The 20392-nt window shown below is 36.9% G+C and overlaps 2 pseudogenes; both read left to right on the forward strand.

Moving 5' to 3' along the window:
- Window positions 1–1457: 1457 nt before the first annotated feature.
- On the forward strand, window positions 1458–2452 carry LOC138829875 (serine/threonine-protein phosphatase 2A catalytic subunit alpha isoform pseudogene; annotated as a pseudogene).
- A 450-nt stretch (window positions 2453–2902) lies between these two features.
- On the forward strand, window positions 2903–3148 carry LOC138829874 (short coiled-coil protein pseudogene; annotated as a pseudogene).
- Window positions 3149–20392: the final 17244 nt, after the last annotated feature.

Below are 20392 nucleotides of genomic sequence, written 5' to 3' on the forward strand. Positions count from 1 at the left end.
ATCTAAAAACTACTTAGAGCTCAAACAATTAAATCCTCCAACAATAAATCCTCAAACAACATCCTGATTAACAAGTAGGCTAGAGACTTAGAGTTCTCTGAAGAAATAAGAGTGGCCAATAGACACATGAAGAACTGTTCAACTTCTCTAGCCATAAAAGAAATGCAAATCAAAAGAGCATTGAGATTCTACCTCCCCCTAGTTAGAATGGCTAGAATCAAGAAATCTGATAACAGATGATGGAGGGGATGTGGCCAAAAGGGAACCCTACTACATTGTTGGTGGGATTATAAACTTGTTCAACTACTTTGGAAAGCAATTTAGAGGTTCCTCAAAAGACTCTACATTGAGAAATCCCACTTTTGGGCATTTACCAAAATGATCACAAACAAGACCATACTAAAGCTACCAACCCAACTATGTTTATCGCAGCATTATTCACCATAGCTAAGATATGGAACCAACCCAGATGCCCCTCAGTAGATGAATGGATCAAGCAAATGTGGTATATGTACACAGTGGAATTCTATGCCTCCATCATAAAGAATGACATTGTTTCATTTGTTTGGAAATGGAAAGACTTGGAAAAAAATTAAGTGAAGTAAGCCAGATTTAAAGAAACATATGTCCCATGGTTTCCCTTATCCGCAATAACTAATATGTCTACGACAAGTAGAGTAGGTCAAAAGCTACGTACACGTGAACATATAACCTGATGCTAAGCAAAATGAATCCCAAGATAGGGACACAAGTGGTTTTATCTTTCTCGATGTAGTTTTTAATGTATTTATAAAAGAAACAGAAAAATCACATAGTACATTGTATATTCTTCCTGTATATTCTTTCCCTGTTTTCACTGCATTTGATTCTGCTACCCTGGATCTTGTATATATATTTTTCTAATTTAGGGAGGGGAAGGGAAATAACAAAATGCTGAAATAAGGATACAGTTTGACCAACAACATGCTGAAATAAGGATACAATTTGACCCACTGTAACAATGAGATGTACAAGACACTATATTGAAAAGGAATGTTACAACTGTGGAGAGGGGGGAGGGAGGATTTGGGGAGGAGAGAAAGGATAGTTGTAGAGGGGGGAGGGAGGATTTGGGGAGGAGAGAAAGGATAGTAGGGGAAACAATGGAGGGGGTAACAATGCTTGATAGAACATGTACTCATTTACATAATTGCAAAACCTCTGTACATTATCTTTACAATAAAAAATATAAACGTTTTTGTAGAGATGGAGACCAAGCTTGTCCTTAGGAAGCCCAAAGAAAAATGTGGACTCTATACAGGTGTGTGTTGGGGAAGAGGTGGGAGAGATTGTCTACTGCAGTGCTGACCAAAGCTTTTTACAATGTACCTGAAAGTACAAGGGTTTTCTACTGATCTTGGTGTTCAGGCGGTGGTGGGGGAGCAGCGCAGAGCAGCCGCCAGTTCCAGCATGGCATCATGGACATGAAGTGGCTCACCAAGGTGCTGGACCCGTGGATAGAATAGCTGAATAAATGCAAGCAGCTGAGTCCCACATCAAGAGTCCCTGTGAGAAGGCTAAGGAAATCCTGAAAAAAGAATCCCATGTACAAGAGCTTCCATGTCTAGTCACACTGTGGAGATGTGCACGAGCAATTTCAAGATCTCATGGAACTGTTTAGAATTGGTGGGAAATCACCAGAAACAAATTACTTGTTTATGGGAGATTATATTGACAAAGGATATTATTCACTTGAAACAGTCATACTGCTTCTAGCTCTTAAATTTCATTACCATGAACACATCACCATTCTTCGAGGGAATCGTGAGAGCACACAAGTTTATGGTTTCTATGATGAGTGTTTAAGGAAATATGGAAATGAAATGTTAGTCAAAAAGGTCTGTAAACTTTTCCAATCTTCCTCTCACTGCATTGGTGGATGGGCAGATCTTCTAACTGCATGGTGGTTTCTCAGCATCCATAGATACCCTGGATCACATCTGAGCCTTGATCACCTACAGGAATTTCCCCATGAGGGTCTGTGACTTGCTGAAGTCTGATCCAGATGATGGTACTGTTTGGGGTATATCTCCTCCAGCTGGTTTCACCTTTGAGCAAGATATTTCTGAGACATTTAATCATACCAGTGAAAGGGCTGACATTGGTGTCTAAAGCTCATCAGTTGGTGATGGAGGGATGTAACTGGTGCCATGACCAGAATGTAGTAATGATTTTCAGTGCTCTATTGTTATCTTTATGGTAACCAGCTGCAATCATGGACATTAATGGCATTCTCAAATATTCTTTCTTGCAGTTTGATCCAGCACCTCATAGAGGTGAGCCACATTTACTACTTTCATGGTATCTGAAGCCTCAGACTGCACATCTATGTTTAGTGATGTATTCTCAGCTACAGAACCAGATCTCGGAGCTGAATCTCCTCATTTTTCTGAATATCCTCATTTTTCTCTAGCAAGGATTTTTTGGAGAAACTTCACATATGATTTTCCTTGTTCTTTAAGTTGATCTATTAGATTAGTAAATGCTCAACATTAACAGATCTTGCATTTTTGCCCACAATGTCTTGGATTTGGTAATATAGTCAGGAACTTGAACAAGCCTACACCAAACTTGTTCTTTTCTGATGAAAAGAATTCTATTTGCCTTCTTCTGTTGGCCACCTCAATCCATGTTGTTATGTCGATCGTCAACACATTCACTGCTCCAGTTGGGTAAATCCTGATTGTTCATACTTTTGTCAAAAGGACCTCCTCCTGTGGCCATGTTGGCTTTCACAAATAACTTTCTTGGTCAGTTGGTGCTGAAGTCCTGGCCCAGGGCATGATCTCCGGATCCTGCCTCTCCCTCTGACGACCATTCATCATGATTTTTCTGTGTGAGGTACAGTTCAGTGCCCAGGAGGATGATGAACCCTGACATGGATGCAGTTGATGTGGAAAATCAGATAGAACTAGAGGGAAAAACACGACTTATTAATCAAGTGTTGGAACTTCAACACACACTTGAAGATCTCTCAGCAAGAGTAGATGCAGTTAAGGAAGAAAAACTGAAGCTGAAATCAGAAAACCAAGTTCTTGGACAATATATAGAAAACGCCATGTCTGCTTCTAGTGTTTTCCAAACTGACACAAAAAGCAAAAGAAAGTAAGGGATTGAGTTCATTTACGGATTTGCTGCTTCTCTTTCTCCCTCTCTCTCTTTCCTTCACTCCATTCCTTCACCCTCCCTTCCTCTCTCCCCCCTTTAAAATGTGGGTAGATTCTAAAAGTTACAGTACCTTTGTTTATGAAAACAATGTCAAATATAGGCAAAATTAACTACTTAACAGGAGACTTCCATTAGTCTGTGTATTATGTTAGTCTAAGAAAATGTGCAGATATCTTGTAGAGACTTTATGATTAGAATTGCATATATTTTAACTTGAAGATGAATGTCTTATTGAATTTGCGTTGATATGTAGGCTTAGGAATGTCATTTACTACATGCTTACTTAGTGAGATATACAAGAAAATAACCATGTTGTGAAATGTGACCAAAATCATGTACTGAATGCACAGCTTTATGTATGTATCTGACCACCATTGTGTGCCTCTCCTCCATCTGCCTCATCCTCCCTATTTCTCTTCTCCTAAGTCAAGATAGTTTCACATTTGCAAAAGTACTTTGAGTAGTAATCACCTAACAGTAACCTGATGTGTAAGTCCTGATGTTAACCAAAACCTTTCCTAAAGTTTGTCAGTTGTGTTAGTAATAAGATAGGACTGATGGTTTCTGTTTAATTATTTGAAAACAGATTTGGGCTATAAAGAGGATTTTAATTTGAAACTAATTTATCAAATTGAGATTCGTTTAAAAACAAAAAAGCAACTTAATTTTGCACCAAATAAGCAACTTGGTATCTGAAAAGATAAACATTTTGGTTATGTATCTATTAGAAGTAGAAAATCTTGGAGGAATAAATAGAAATAGGTAAAAAAAATTGATAAAAGTAGCAACTTACTCCAAATGTTTTCACTCCAGATTTGTATTGTCTCTGTCACAGAACAGACTTATGGGGAATATATATATATATATATATATATATATATATATATATATATGAAAGTGGGTTAAGTTTGAATGATCTTATATATGCCACATACTATGCTATACCAGCTCTAGAATTTGGTTGCAAGGTTTATTTGTTGTACCGAGTCAATTAACTGTTACCAAATTCTTTGATGATTGTACTAGTATTAGAATCATGAATAAGTGATTTTTATATGTATAATTGGTAAGCTCAGTATTTTTATCTCATTCTTTCTATAAATTCAACTAATTGGTTTGTAGAATTTTAGTCATTATTTTAATTTTAAAAATGTAGTTCATAGATTTCATTTGGTAAAGAATCAATATCAGAGGTAATATCAAGATATTATACTAGGAAAAGAGATCCACTAATATAGCTTATGGTTATTAGATTTGAACTACTTTAATCATGGGATAATTTTATGTGTTAGTATAAGATTTGATGAATGACTTTAACTATATAAAGATGTAATAGTCATACTGCAAACATTTTGCATCCCTTTGGTGACCTAATTTTACAAATATTTAAAATTGTGTTGCATTTCTTTTTGCTGTTTAAGAAAAAGATGTTTCAGAGAAAAGAAAAACACCAAGCTTTCTCTTACATAGGCTACATGCTATTCTATACCAGCTCTAGGGTTTGGTTGCAAGGTTTATTTGTTGTACCCTGTTGTAACCAACTTTCTTTTCAGAAGCTAGTTTTTGCAGCTCAGAAAGAGTGAATTTCCTGTCCACGCTTCACATCTGTTGTCTGCTGTAAAGGAGACCCAAGCAGTGGTGGGCAGGCCCCCCGAATCCAACACCAGCGGCAGATCTTCCTCAGAGAGCTTGGCAGGGAGGCCCACAACTTCCTTGCTCACAACATGGAGCCTAAAATTCATCTTTCTTACGTTGGCTTCTCTGTGTCAACCATTGCAGCCAGTGCCATCTTAGGACCTCATCGTGGTGGGGTCTTAAGCATTTTATTATATAATAATACAAATTCTCACAACTTACATTAAATTATTTACTCAGGCTTCTATGGTAATATCATATTTTCTTTTTTGTCTCTTTAAGAGAGAAACAAAGAACACTTCAGTACAAATGTTAATTTCAAACTTTCCCTGGGCACTATGGTGAAAAGAGACAATTAAGAGGTTACTCTCTATCTTAAAAAGAGGTTAATGTAAATGCCTAAATCAGAATTAAATACTTGCTAGGTGGAGCTACAAATGTGTCATTGTAGTTTACGTGAAAAAGTTTATCCTAATACTCTGTATTTTATTGTTACTCCCTAACTTTACCCTAATACTCCCTGACTTTATCGTAATACTCTGAAAGTCAGGGAACAACAATAACATACAAAGTTTCACTTAAATGAGAAAATGACTTAAAAGTTGAGAAAGTTCAAGGATCAGAAAGACAGGTGTAGCAAAAGATCTGCTGAACAGAAGTGGTAGATAGAAATAAACTAAAATAAAACTAAGTCTTTCTGATCCTTGAACTCATTTTTTATTATCTCCAGTTGTACATGAGTTACCATTTAACAAAGCAATTTATGAATACAACTCACTTGATCAGTGGTACTCAACATTCTCACTCACCCCCCCTGACCTTTTCTTAGTTGTTTGGAATATACATGGAATTCTTGATTTCTCCCCCTCTTCATTTGTCTCTCCCCCTCTTCATTTGTCTACTGCTCTCTCCTTGGCCCCAACTACCTCTTGCAAGTACTGTTTCTTGTTGCTTATTTTGTTGGGCTATCGCTTTGCCTTCTAAGGAATTTTGAGTACTTTGAGCATTTGCTTAAATCTGCCACTTGGATATCATCCAGTGTTTACTTACAGGTTTCATTGTTTAAATATACCAACTTTTCTTGATTCATTTGTCCATTTAAGAGCACCTGTGCTGATTCCATTCCATACTGGATATCCACTTGCTATTCCTTAGGTTACACAGGCTTTTTGTTCACTCATAGAATCCAGCCAAATATCACATGACTCCAATCCTAAGTGTCTGTTACTTTCACTGATCTGTTTGTTCTTCAATTTCTATCTGCAAAATGGGGTAATTGGACACACCATCTTTCTAATGTTGCTAAAATTAGCAATTATGTCAATATACAAAAAATAATTGAAACAGTGCCTGACACATAATGTTCAATGTTATGTGAATCCATACCATAATTTGCTGATGTTTAAAATGAAGATAACAAGAAGATGACAATTCTGACCTCGTAAGATTAAGTGAGATATTGAAGTATCTAACTTATAATAAATATAAGATCCCTTACTGCTTTCATTATAAAGTACTTTTACAAAACTAGGTGCTGGTGGCTCAGGCCTGTAGTCCTAACTACTCAGGAGGCTGAGATCTGAGGATCGTTGTTCAAAGCCAGGGCAGAAAAGTCCATGACACTCTTTTTTTTTAAACTAGGGCTGAGAACTGAACCCAGGGCCTTGGGCGCCCCAGTCGGGCGCCCTTCCACTGGGCTAAACCCCCAGCCCCTCCATGAGACTCTTATCTCCAATAAACCACTCAGAAAACCAGAAGTGGCACTGTGGCTCAAGTGGTAGAGCGCTAGCCTTGACCTGAAGAGCTGAGGGACAGCACTGAAGCCCAGAGTTCAAGCCCCATGACCACACCAAAAAAGTACTTTTACAGTTTGAAATAACATGCACGCATGTGCATGCGTATACACATACACACACACTTAAGGAGTACCATGGTAAACTCTCAGAAGACAGTTTTAGAAATCTGTGAAGTTGCCAGTAAAAGCATTGGCTTAAGTTTTACTGGGGCAATGTATTTATGCCTAAGGTCCAAAAGTTGTCAACTTCCAAAAACTGACATAGAAATTTACATGATATATTTGATGAACCTTTTGAAGAGGCTTATTTATGTCATTTTAGAATAAAGCAATTCTATCAATGTCGATAAAGCTTTGCAGCACTCATTTCTTCCACCCACTTGAACAACTTTAAAGTCTGTAAGCTTGTCAAGAAGCTGTTTTTCATTTCACTTCGAAACTGTCCATGATAAAAAACGAGAAAGCCTACATTAAAGAGCATTTATAATAATAGTAATAAAACACCCATACGCTTGGAGATAAACCAACTTTAAAAATGAGTTTTGGCTCTCAACTTATTCTTTCACATTAACATATTTTGAACAAAAGCATGCAAATGTTTGTGTGAGTAGTTGTTTCATAAATAGAGTTTTCATAAATAGAGTTTTTTTGAGGTTTTATATTTCACAGCAAAAAGATATTAAGTAGAAGATACAGAGATTTCCTATATACCCTGACACACTATCACTATCCTCTGAGTAGTACATTGTTACAAATGACACCTCACTATCACCTGAAGTGTCCCCCACAGTTTGTATCAGGGTTCACTTTTGGTATAAATTTATACACATTCATGGAATGAACATCAGCATGAATCTATCATGATAGAATCAATTGATCTCTTTATCCTGCTTTCTTATTGCTTCACTCTGTCTCTTTGCCCCTGGTAACTACTGACCTTTCTACTGTCTCCATGGTTTTGCCTTTGTACATACATTTAATAAATAGTGCATACATCTCTACTATTCTGATTAGTTTCTTTTAACAAGTGATTGCTTAAATTTCCTCCATGTCCATTGCTAGATACTCATTTATATTTTAGCACAGATTACTACATTGGATGTGCCACAGCTTATTCATTCAGTTAGTTACTGAAAGACATCTTCTTTCCAAGTTTAGACAAGTATGGATAAAGCTGTTGTGAAAGCCCACATTGTAATTTCATTTTAGACATGAGTTTCTAGCTCTTCTGTGTAAATAGTAAGGAACATGATTTCTGACAAAACATTTTCACCATATGACCTTGCCATTATGTTCCTTACTTCCAGTGTACCTGTACAATTGCATTCTCCACCAAAAATGAGTAAGTTTCTGTTCATGTCTTCAGCATTTGGTGGAGTGAATGCTCTGGATTTGGGCCCTTCTAATAGGCTTATAATAATACCTTTTGGTTTAAAGCATCATTCCCGTGCAGCATTTTTCAGACATATTTGTCATCCTTGCATATTTTTGTAATATACAGAGTGGAATTTTTTCACAAGTTTTTGCTTGGGTTGATTATTAATAGTATATTTATCAGGCTATTCAGACTTTTTTCTTGTCCCTTAGTAAGATTTTATCTTTTTCATTACTGAGTTTTTTACCCCATAATTGTCCTCTGTTTGGAGTGAGTTACATGGAAATCAGCTGCACCAATACCTCAATCTGTAGTAACACCAAATAAACTTTAAATTTTGATATGGTTTGCACCAATAAACTTTAAAAAGTCTTGGTGTAGATCAATTGAAAAGTTTAAGTTGAATTCTTTTAAATCAAAGCTAGTTTTATTTTTTAAAAAATAGCATTTAAACTAGAGATTTGAGAATCTTGGTGTCATGGCTTCACAGTTTGAAGCTAGTCTGGTTAGAGATGTCTGTCAGACTGTTACCTCCATTAGACAAAATAAAAGCTGGAAGTGGAGCTATGGCTTAAGTGGTAGAAGGCTAACCTTGACAAAAACTCGGAGACAGTGGCCAAGCCTTGAGTTAAACCCAGGACTAGCACCAAAAAAAAGGTATTTAATAGGATGGGATTTGTGCATTTAAAACTATGACATTAAGTATTTCAAAGAAAAGATAAATGAATGAAAGTAGAGTCTATGTAATGGACTTAACAAAAATTGCTTAAAATGTCCATACAATAGGAAGCAATGCATAGATTCAATTCAATCTTTTAAATTTCCAGTGGCACTATTCATAGAAATAGTAAAAAAAAAAAACAATAGAATATACAAATGGCACCACAAAAGACCTTCCATAACCAAAACAATCTTGATAAAAATGAGCTGGATTATAACTCTAGCTACTTAAGAGGCTGAGATCTGAGGATGACAGTTCAAAGCCATCCTAGATAGGTAGTCCCTTTATATGATTTCTTTTAGTGAAATGAGCTCCTTTCCTATAACTTAGCATACTTCTTTCCCTCTCCACAGCTTAACATGCTCCCTTCCTAGGCAACACTAGGCCCATTTAGTAAATAATCAGCCTCCAACCCCCTTTATCTTGGGATGGCACTTCTCTGGGGCAGCTACCACCATATAAGGCAACAAGAGCCCCTAACAGTGACCTTCAGTTCCAGGCAATTGCAGGACCCCTTATCTATCTATTATTTGGACAGCAGCCATAAATCCTAGTCTGCCATGATGAAGCCCCTGGCCCACACATCCACACCACGGTCTCCTCCTACCCCCTTCTAGCTCCTCCTAAGCCTCCTAGGTAATATAGGTCACCTCAGAAAATAGCCAGTGCTTCTTCTCACTTCTCCCTTGTGGGAAGAGGTCTTGCGGTTCCTTTCCCGGCAGGCAATAAACCTTTCTTTGTTCTCTGTACCTGCATGTCTGCATGATTTTCTGACACAGAGTAATTTATTCTTACAATTTTTTATAGAACCATTTTGAAAAATGTGTTTCTGCCTAGTACTTTGGAATGTCACAAGTATTATACTGGGATGGCATAGTTAAAATCCAGTTTATGCTAGGTACCAGTGGCTCATGCCTGTAATCCTAATTACCCAGGAGGCTGAGATCTGAGGTTTTGGGTTCAAAGCCAGCCCAGGCAGAAAAGTCAATGAGACTCTTATCTCTAATAAAATACTCAAAAGGCCAGAAGTGGCACTGTAGTGCAAGTGGTAGAGTTCTAGTCTTGATCACACAAAGGCTTAGGGACAGTGCCCACACCTTGAGTTCATGCCCCAGGACTGGAAAAAAAATCCAGTTTACTATCCTCTCACAAATCCAAGGAAGTCATTCAATTTTTGGAAAGTTCTAACAATGCAAAGCACTTTATTTTACACTTCAATAACAATCCAGAGTTTTCCATAGCTAGCTATGTTTAGGATGGCACAAAACAGCTAATTCTTGCTGTATCATTATGGTAGGTTCAACCATGGTCTCTCAAGAAATAGTTACATTCTAATTCCTAGTGCCTGTGGGTGTTGATGGTAAAGAAAGATTTGATTAAGAATCTTGAAACTGGATTATTCAAATGGATCCGTCATGGCTATAATCATGACTGTCCTTAAACTAAACACAGAGAAATATAGGTTACATTATTTCCTTCATTTGTGGTAGCTACAATGTGCCTATAATTTTCTAAAAACCAGAGGTTACACAGTGGGTGAGCAAGGGGTTACAAATGAATTAACTGAAGTGTGATAGACTCTATAATAGAGAGTGCAAATAAAATAATTCTTTTTAAAAAACTCTTTAAAGTTCTTTAAAAAGTCAAAGTCCAACAAAATAAAGACCAGGAAATGGGTACTAGTAAGAGAGGCAGGTAAGGCCAAGTGGAGGGAATGAAGAGAGAAGGGGTAGAATACAGGCAAGTATTAATTGTATATACCACAGAATTGAGAAATATAAGAGGAGTGTGTCAAAAGTGGTGATGATGTTAAAGTGACAACACAGATTAAGATGCATTGTACACAAACTGCTGGGCTAAATGGCAAATTTAATGAATAACCCAAAATTAAGATAAATGAGGGAAAGGGAGTGTTGGGAAAGATGGATGATTAAGAAGTTTTACAAAGGTGTTTCCATTCGCCATAGCATAGGTAGATTTCATTAGAGAGGGGGTAATGTGATGAAAGCAGAGTTGGGATGATTATGCTTTGGTGATGGAAGAAGACACCACAGAGAAAGAAATACTAATGGTCACTAGAAGCTGGAAAAAATAAGCTAACAATGTTCCTTCAGCCTCCAGATAGAACCTATTTTAAGTTTTCTAGTTATTTTGGAGATGGAATCTCATAGATTTTTCTGCCCAGACTGGCTTCAAACTGCCATCCTCTAAATCCTGCATAGGTAGGATTACAGATATGAGCTACTGATACCTGGTTTACTAGGGTTTTTTTTTTTTCACAACAAACTGCTACTTGGCCTATTATTTGGGGTCTCCTACACCTCCTCTCATTTTCCACCATTTTTGTTTTATATCACTGTACAAGGCTATATGGCTCAATTTCAGAGCTCTTCAACTAAAAGTTACTACTTTTCTAAGAAATTCGGTAAGTTTCATTATACTGCTTTCTGTTGAAGAGCTTTAAATAATCCTTGCCCAATACTATTTTTGTTATCCAGGACAATAGATTATTATAGGCAAATGAAAAATTCAGGACAGTACTCAAAAAATAGGGCATTTCATTTCGAAATAAATTATCTCTTACTTTGTCTCAGGGTATATTACAAGGATAAAAAGAAAACGCTAGGGAGGTAGTTAAACAGCACTTAGTCGTATTTTGGAGCAGCAATACTGTATTGATTCTATTTTACTTATTCTTTGAGTATGGTCAGTTTCCTACTCTACAGCTTACCTAAGTATGGTAATTTCTTGTGTCCATTTTTTAGTACACTGTAGCTTACCAAGTTCCTCAGTAACTGAGTATACTGGCTATTTCATTTTAGGACCCTTAAATACAGTTTATTTTTATTCTGGGATTTGCCTTCTGGACTTTGCATTATATTCACAAACTGCTTTGTTGAAAGGTCAACTCCTTTGTACAAGTAAAAGATTAAAATAAAATCACAAGTTTCAGTGACTTTATAAGTTGTTAAACACCTGTCTGGCTGAAAAGTGGCACATTTGGAGAGAGCATGGAATATTCTAATTCCTGAGTGATGTCCTTTTATAATCCTTAATCTAGGAGTAAACTTTTTCTGAGGACTTTGAACCATCCTAGAAAATGATCTAACAAAGAAGGGATGATGATTGACATCTGAAGGGGGGCAGTCTTGTAAGGTTCATCCCTGAAGTGGACAGACCTGGTGATTTGCCAATATGTACCAGAGAACTGAATTACATATTTTTGAGAAAAACGCACAGATCTCCAAGAGAGTTGAGTGTGAGAATAAAGTTATCTTTCCCCTATATTTGGGCACAAAATATAATGGGGAATAGTATTTCAGAAGCTAAGAGAAGATAAAAATGTGATGCCCAATAACCAGTAAATAGTTAACTCAACCTGAACTTTTGTGTTGATTCCTAGCCCAATTTGCTTTCTTTTTAGTTGTCTTTTTTCTAAGTTTTAGTAGCAGTTTCTATCTATAGTGAAGTTTGTTGACCGTATATAAGGTAAAGTTCCCCAAGTTCCTCTTCAGGGACCTGACATGGAAACTGTCAAGAAGAAGAGACCATTTGTTCCAACGTAAGTGCTCCCCTTCCAAGGAAGATTCCCCAAATATGAAGACTGTTATTGGAATGGGGATGGGGTCGCATGGTTACTCTTTGGAGGTCATGTGAATCAAAATGTCTACTATTCTGGTTTTTCAGTTAAATTAATTTTTGCAGCAAGAAATGAGCTTGATAAATGGTTGATTATTAAGGGTAATGTTGGTTCTCAGATCCAAGGTTGGAGAGTGGATATCATTGTTAAAGACATAGACAATCTGATTCTCAGTACAGCCCTTTAGGGGAGGTGTGGATGTTTGATTCACCATTCTTCTTGATGACATCTGAAAACAGCTACCAAATGTGAAACCAGGTCAGTTTTATAACTAATAGCATTGGATAAGTTACAGGTTACAAATGACAATTTCTGAAAGGGCTATTTATTGTCTGGGTGGCATGGACTATGATGATGAATCACTCTATGATGTCAAAATTATCATGGATGATCTCTAACCAAGAAATGTAAATATTTGTTGAAACTAGGGTTGTTGATGACACTGGTGAAGTTACATTTCTCAGGGTTCACATCCATGAAGAACACTGAAGTATCAGAAAAGGTACACAGATGATGAGCTTGTTGGCTTCCCACTTTAAGCCCAGTCTCCTCCTAGTGAAGAAGTCCACTCCTTTGATACTGGTGGAAGATGAGGACGGGCTTTACACTGATAACAAGTTTCTCAGTCTCAGCTCTGATTGTGCATCCCATGGACTCACACTGGAACACGTAGACTATATAGTTGTTCAGAAAGGTCACATTAATGACTATGTTATCCACTTTGTCAGAGTTATGGCATCTCTGGTGACCAGGAAGCAAATAATAACAAAATTCATTTGCTTTGACCTTTACTGTTATGACTTGAGGACTTGGTGGAACTTTATGCAGAGGAGTAGAAAACCTATGAATTTTGAAATTCCATTAGATATTAGTTTCTTGCACACAATGTGTCTTACTTTTTACAGAAATCCCGTTAGCTTGTATTTTTTCATTTGAAAAAATAGATCAAATTTCCTCACTCTCTAGGATTGTGACCCTGAAGAAATAACTAAATCTCATTTCTAAAGTAACTCAAAACTGTTCTGAGTTCATACAAATTTCTTCTTACCAACAACTTTTCGAATATGATACTTCTGCTTTGTTGATCTTGTTAAGCACCTTTGGTTACAAAGAACTTGATGGAGACTACCTAGAAGGGTCAGCACCACTCTTGAGAGGCCAAAGCAATCTGGCAATGAAGGAGCAAGCATCACAGCTAACTAGTGAGGGAATCATTTTCCCCCATAAGTTTATTTTGGTACATCCTACAAAATGAGGGAGGGAATTGTAGTTTTAGACTACTTTATCATAACAATGATAATCTCCCCTTTATTAAAGTAAGGAAAGACTCAGGCTTGAATTTTTACTGGGAAACCTCATCTAGCTAGTTCTATTTTTTAAAAAATGCTCTGTTATTTATATGAAATTCTAAGCCCCTGAATTACAAATAAGCATCCAAAGTAAAGACCTAGTCATGCTGTATCCTCTATAAACCTCCCCAAGTTCTAAGGCTCTTTCTCTCCTTATCTTTCTTTTGTCTCTAAAAATTTCTTCAGTGTCTATAAGCTGTTCTGCTGAAATTCAGGTGACACCTGTTTCTATTGTACTCAGGCCACCATTTCTGCAGATGTCTTCATTGGGTTGTCAACCATCCAACCTGTGTAAAGGTCTAAACTCAACTGAAATATACATGTTCATAACCAAGACAACTTTATTAATGAAAAACGTAAGTTTAAATTATTAGTAATAAGTTTTGTACCTTCTATCTTAATTTTAACCTAGTTAAATTCAGATGATTTGTCATCTAATATCTGTAGGTGCAATGCTAGAGCTAAATGAGAATATAGTCAGTTGATTGAATTAAGCTTTATTAAATGCCAATCATTTACTAGTCACTATGTTTAACATTGAAAATGTAAGGCAAATATCTATAATTTATGGAAACTTTTAATTCATGATACTAGTTTTACAACATCATTCTACATTTTATAAATAAGGTTTAGAGAGTTAGGTAATTTATCCAATAGCATAAAACAAGGGTCAGTCCCTGAGTTGATATGTGCTCAAGGCTAATCCTTATGTTCTTCATGCTACCTTATTTTACCTCTCAGAACCTAAAAATCTAAAACCTTACAATTTCAGCAAATATATTCACTTAGTATTTTCAGTATTATAAATTGCTATCTTTTATAACATTGCACATGGCCATGTTTCAAAACTGAATGAAACGTAAATAGTTTGGAGTAGTCACACTTCTTTGAATCCTAGATTTTTTCAATTGCAAAAGAAGTTGGTTTCAAAGATGTTCAGATGGTTTGGAAGGTGCTCAAGGCAGGTAAATACAGATGTGCAAAAACGATGAGAAGAGAAAAACTAGGAAATGGTAGACTCTTGATGATTAGAGGAGGGTATACATTGCTTAGCAGAGGGAGAAGAGAAGAAAGGTTGACTAGACCTTTATATGAAGTTGACTCACTAAAGATCTTAAATAGGGGAACTATGTGAAGAACTGTGTACTAAGATCCACCTGACAGGAGTGTACAAGTTGAATCAAGAGGTAGAGGAATGAAAAAATGAGGAAACTGTGTCTGATGACATGTAAATAGCTTCATGGTGGTGAAGGCATGGACTTAGTGGCAGTCATGGAGCCAAAAAGAGAGGACACTTCCAACCACTCACTAACTGTCTGATATTATATATCTGCAGAGCCACCAGGCACTGGTCTCCCCTCTAGAAAAAAAAGACTACAACAGAGAGGTGGGGAGAAGGTTAGCAGAAGACATGGCCATTGTAAGAACACCAAAGAAATAATCTAATGTATCAGGGAAAGTGAGATACCAGATCAGATGATAGGAAGCAATAGTACATCAAGGAAATACCAGCAGGGCTAGAAGAAACCCATCAGAATCATATACGCCCCTATATGCCCATATAGGTATATCTTAGCAAAACAGTGATTATTCTGTTTTAATAAAGATCTTGATGAAACTAAGACTATAGAAAAAATATTTAACACCTTTGAAATACTACTTCTACAAGGCAAGATGAGGTGATGTAGATCAGGGAAAATGAGACAAAGGAAACAGCAGCATGGGATTCAGAGACATTGTATTAATAATGCTTCTGTGATTTTAATAGAATTATCTTTAAAGCCTACATCATAAGCTGCGGAATTATTTAAAAGAAAAAAAGAATAAGAGTAGATCTCTTTCTCTGACTTAGCCTGCTTGTCCAAAATAAATGTGATCTGAAAACTGAACAAGGATATTTTATAGGGACTCATCGTGGAAAAAAAAAAACACTTGGGAAAAATAACTTGTCTCGATAAAATGTGTTTAAAAGTTTTATTTATCTCATGGATGGACACTTGTCTTGGAGTATGTGGAGTATGTGGAGTATCCTGTCTTTGAAAGGCTTATCAGACATCAATGACCAAAATTTAACAAATAGGTCAGTTTAGAAGTCTCTGAGCCTAATTGATGAAAGTGTACCTTATATGTTTATCTTTGTTCTCACACTTGGTATATTTAATCACTCTTATTAAATGTGAGTCAACCCCTCAACCTCCCTTTGAGCACAGGTATGATGAATGCCTTAACATTATGAAGTATTTATGGTCAGATATGTCCATATCCATGTCTGGGTTGTGCACTCTCTTTTTATCTTCACTCTGCTTTACTAATAAACTTTCTTGGCCTATACTTTGTGTCCTCAAATTCTTTTCTGAGACAACATCAGGAACTCCATATGCTAGGGCTATGCAGATGACTCCTCCCTTTTGGAGACCTCCTCCCTGGGGCATCAGGGATCAGAAATACTGTAACAGTGGTATTATTTTCAGTGTGCTTGTACTGTGGGTTGCTTGCTGGGAGAGTGTTGTGTAATTTGAAAATGGCTGCCTAAGCAGGGGCTGGTGGTTCAGAACTGTAATCCTAGCTAATCACGAGGCTAAGACCTAAGGATTGCAGTTCAGAGCCAACCTGAAGAAGCAAACTATGAGATTCTTATCTCCAATTAAGCATCAAAAAAGGCAGAAATGGAGCTGTGACTCAAGTGTTAGAATGCTAACCTTGAGTAAAAGCTCAGGGATTGTGTCCAGGCTCTGAGTTCAAGCCCTAGATCTGACACAGAAAAAGGCTCCCTGTTTTGAGCTGTAATTTCTACATGCTAATTTACAGTCATGTATATTTTCTATTTTCCTTATTTGACTGTCCATTTATGAAACATAATTAAGATCTTGTAAGCTATAAATAAGGTAGAGCTACACTTGTGGCAGATTCTTTCATGTGACTGATTACCTTTGGCACAAACTCTACAGTTGCATGAGCTTCTTAAATGAAAGCCGCATGATGATCTTTCCATCTGTCAAAGTTGAATAATTAAAGGCATCAGCAGTGCATGGAATTAACATTTCATGTTTTTTTTCACAGGCTTGGACAGCATCCATCATCAGTTTGACAGATGGAATTTTTTTAACTTCATTTTGTTCTCATTTCTATAGCTACATAGTCCCTTTTGAGGACCCCTTGGAAGATAAAGAATCATGGCACAGGATAATTGTCTGTAGGCATGAACAGTTAGCTTGCTTCATTATTTATCACCAGAAACTCTTAACTGTGTTCCATTAAAGACCAATCTGCCCAATCTGACATAGGAGAAAACTATTAACAGGGGACATGTGGATAGTTGGCATTCTCTTGCTGGAAATAGAAAGGATGACATCTTTGCTTGGTGGAAAAATTTTCTGAGAACTTAGTTCTAGGTGTTACTACAAGAATTATAGATGGTTTGTTGCTTGCATCTACACATTCTAGCTTTAGTTATCCCTTTAATAATAATTACTAGAGTTGTTGACATATCACAGATTCAGTCCTCTCATGTTAAAGCTGATAAACTTGAGAGCTAAAGTCACAGGCTTAGTAACAGAATCATAGTATTTAGAACAACCTACGTAAATAGATACATGTAGCTAAGTAGTGGTCAGAATGATTTATTTTGTTTTCAGATATATAAGAAAGGCCATAAGAAAGATGGAGCAGGGCTGGGAAGGTGGCTCAGTGGTAGAGCGCTTGCCTTGCATGCTCGAGGCCAGGGGTTTGATTCCTCAGCACCACATAAGCAAAAAAGAAAAAAGCCAGAAGTGGCGCTGTGACTCAAGTGGTAGGGTGCTAGCCTTGAGCTGAAGAGCTGAGGGACAGCGCCCAGGCCCAGAGTTCAGGCCCCATAACCGGGCCCTCCCCCTAAAAAAAAGATAGAGCAAAAAAATCTATTATTGCAACTGGACGTAGAAGTATAGACAATATTCAAATCAGAGGGACGAGTTCTAAAAATATCAGCTATTGGGCATTTATCCATGGAATAGTTTGGTAATATGGTCATTCTTTTTTTGTTGGTGGTGGTTGTCAGGCCTGAACTCTGGTCATGCTCACTGTCCCTCAGCTCTTTAGCTCAAGGCTAGCACTCTACACTTGAGTCACAGCACCACTTCTGGCTTTGTCTGCTTTTGTGGTGATCAGGAATTGAACCCAGGGCCTCATGCATGCAAGGGAAGCACTCCACCACTGAGCCACTTTCCCCGCCCAATATGGCTATTCTTAATCTTATTGCATCATTATCTTGAAGCAAATTCCAGGAGTTGAGGCAAGGTGATGAGCATGGAAGGTTATACTAGTCCCTTTACACTTGCATATGTCTAATTTTTCCATAATAAAACTTAAACATGATGAAATGCTAGCAGTCTCACTGTGGAAAAAGTGTGTAGATTCATAGTAAAATGCCTACAGGAAATTCTCAAGAACCTGTGCCCTATGGACAATCTGTCTCAAATTCTGAGAACCTATTCATATAGTCAGAAATGGTTTAGTGAACAAAATAGTTTGTCCTTTTCCATCTTTGCCTGTGAATACACTATTTGCTAGTTGATTATGTTTGGCTGGGTTCTTGACAAAAAATCAAGAGAAAATGTTACATGTTTTGTATTGTGCATGTGTGCACATATGCATGTATATAAATATTTAGTATAAAGAATTGGCTTATGTGATTATGGAAATTGAGAAGTAAAGGATCTATAGTTGAAAAGGTAGAGACCAAGAGAAGAGAACTATATAGCTTCAATTCTAGTTCAAGTACATAGCTTCAGTTTTAATTTAAGTAGAGTTGCTCAGAATAACATTTAAACCAGGCACCATTGGTAGCTCATACCTTTAATCCTAGCTACTTAGGTGGCTGAGATTTGACGATGTCAGCTGGAAACCAACCCCAGCAAGACAGCTAGTAAGACTCTTACGTCTAATTAATTATAGAAAAAGCCATAAGTGACATTGTGGCTTGAGTGGTAGAACATTAGCCTTGAGCAAAAAGAGCTCAGGAACAGAGCCTACATCAAGAGTTTGAGCCCCAGGAGTGACAAAAAACCAAACAAGCAAGAAAAGTCAAAGCAACAACAACCACAAAACACAAAAAAACCACAAGCATAAAACAAAAACAAAAACATTTAAACCAACATGTTGCCCCCCCCCCCAATGACCCAATGACATTGATGTAGACTTTACTATTACAGTGCTTAATAAATAATATATTCAGGGGCAAAAACAAGTGAAAAATTAGGCAAATCAGTTGCCTAACAAACCAGTGTTTCCCTTAGTGAATCCATAAGAAATGCAACAGGGTGCTATAATTCCAGGAACTTAGTAGGCTCTCAAGATAAAAACCTCAGGATGCAAAATTAACTGTCCATCTCACAGACAGCTATATTGGAAAGATTTCTGTGGCAAGTAATTGGTTTATGTTACAACTGCATCTATTTTCACTTCATCCTTTTCTGGAAGAAAAGTATAAAACAAAGAAGGAAGTTGAGGGGAAATAGGGAATAATGAATGTTCTGGAATTAGAGATAGGAAATACATTACTGGATACAGCATTGGGGTTTTTAGAGCTTATTGCTATGTCCATACTAGAATTGCTATTCCTCCCCAAAGATTATTCTACTCCCACCTCTTAATTCGGAAGCTGGAAAGGATCCCCTTTAATTTTTCCAAGTAGTTTCAAATTGCTTTGTCTTTTTGCTGAGCATGTATGGTGACGTCTCTACCCCACATTTTACCTCTACCAACATCTTTGTGCACCATAGTTTACCAGTTGAAATGGCATTCAAAATAGCCTTGAATGTTCATTTTCTCTTCTCAAAGATCCAAGAGAGAAGAGGTCAGTGCTGGAATATCTTGTTCATGGAAGTAGGACAATAGATTTAATGTCAAATGTTAATAGAAACTTGTCAAGTGATCTGCTTTAAAAATGGTAGAATTCATTATATTCAGAATTTCAGTTGCTCATTATTTAAATTTCCCACTTTTTTACTGCATTATAAACACATACAAAATTTATTTTGCACAAGTGTACTCTCTAACCAACCAAATAGATTTGATTTAATGATTGTAGGGATAGGCCTAGTCCCAATTGCATTAATACATAAAATATTTATGACCCACAGAACCCTAATGTATGTGCAAATGTAAGTGTGGTGTTGGGCGACACAGATACCAGCACGAATGCCTTCTCTGAAATTAGATTAACTGCTCCAGACACCATCCTTTGATACCATTTGGTAATATGGACTACAAGATAGAAACCACAGGCAAAGAACAAAGAAGACAAGGAAGAAAGCTAAGAGAAACACACAAGGCCTGTACCTAAAAGCATGAAGGATATCATCTTTAGGCAGAAGTAGCAAGGACGAAGTGGATTTCGACATAGGGCTAGCCAGGAAAAAAGATGTGAAGAGAAGGAGAAGCTCCCTCTATCTGCTGCAGGAAGTATACAAGTGTAAGAATTGGTTGACATTTAAGAAATAAATGATATCAATTTCTACTTAGTTTTAAATGACTTTTTGCCTGGAGTAAATAGTGGTGAACCATATATGAATAGAACTGCTGAATTCAGTGATTTCGGGATAAACAGTCACTTTAATGGAAAAGTTATTATAAGCAAAACAAAAACATCAAGTACATCTGCATAAAATATCTCTTAGAATTATTCTTGTGT

This window comes from Dipodomys merriami, unplaced genomic scaffold (assembly GCF_024711535.1).
Source record: "Dipodomys merriami isolate MVZ:Mamm:240054 unplaced genomic scaffold, mDipMer1.0.p SCAF_1774, whole genome shotgun sequence".
NCBI lineage: Eukaryota > Metazoa > Chordata > Mammalia > Rodentia > Heteromyidae > Dipodomys > Dipodomys merriami.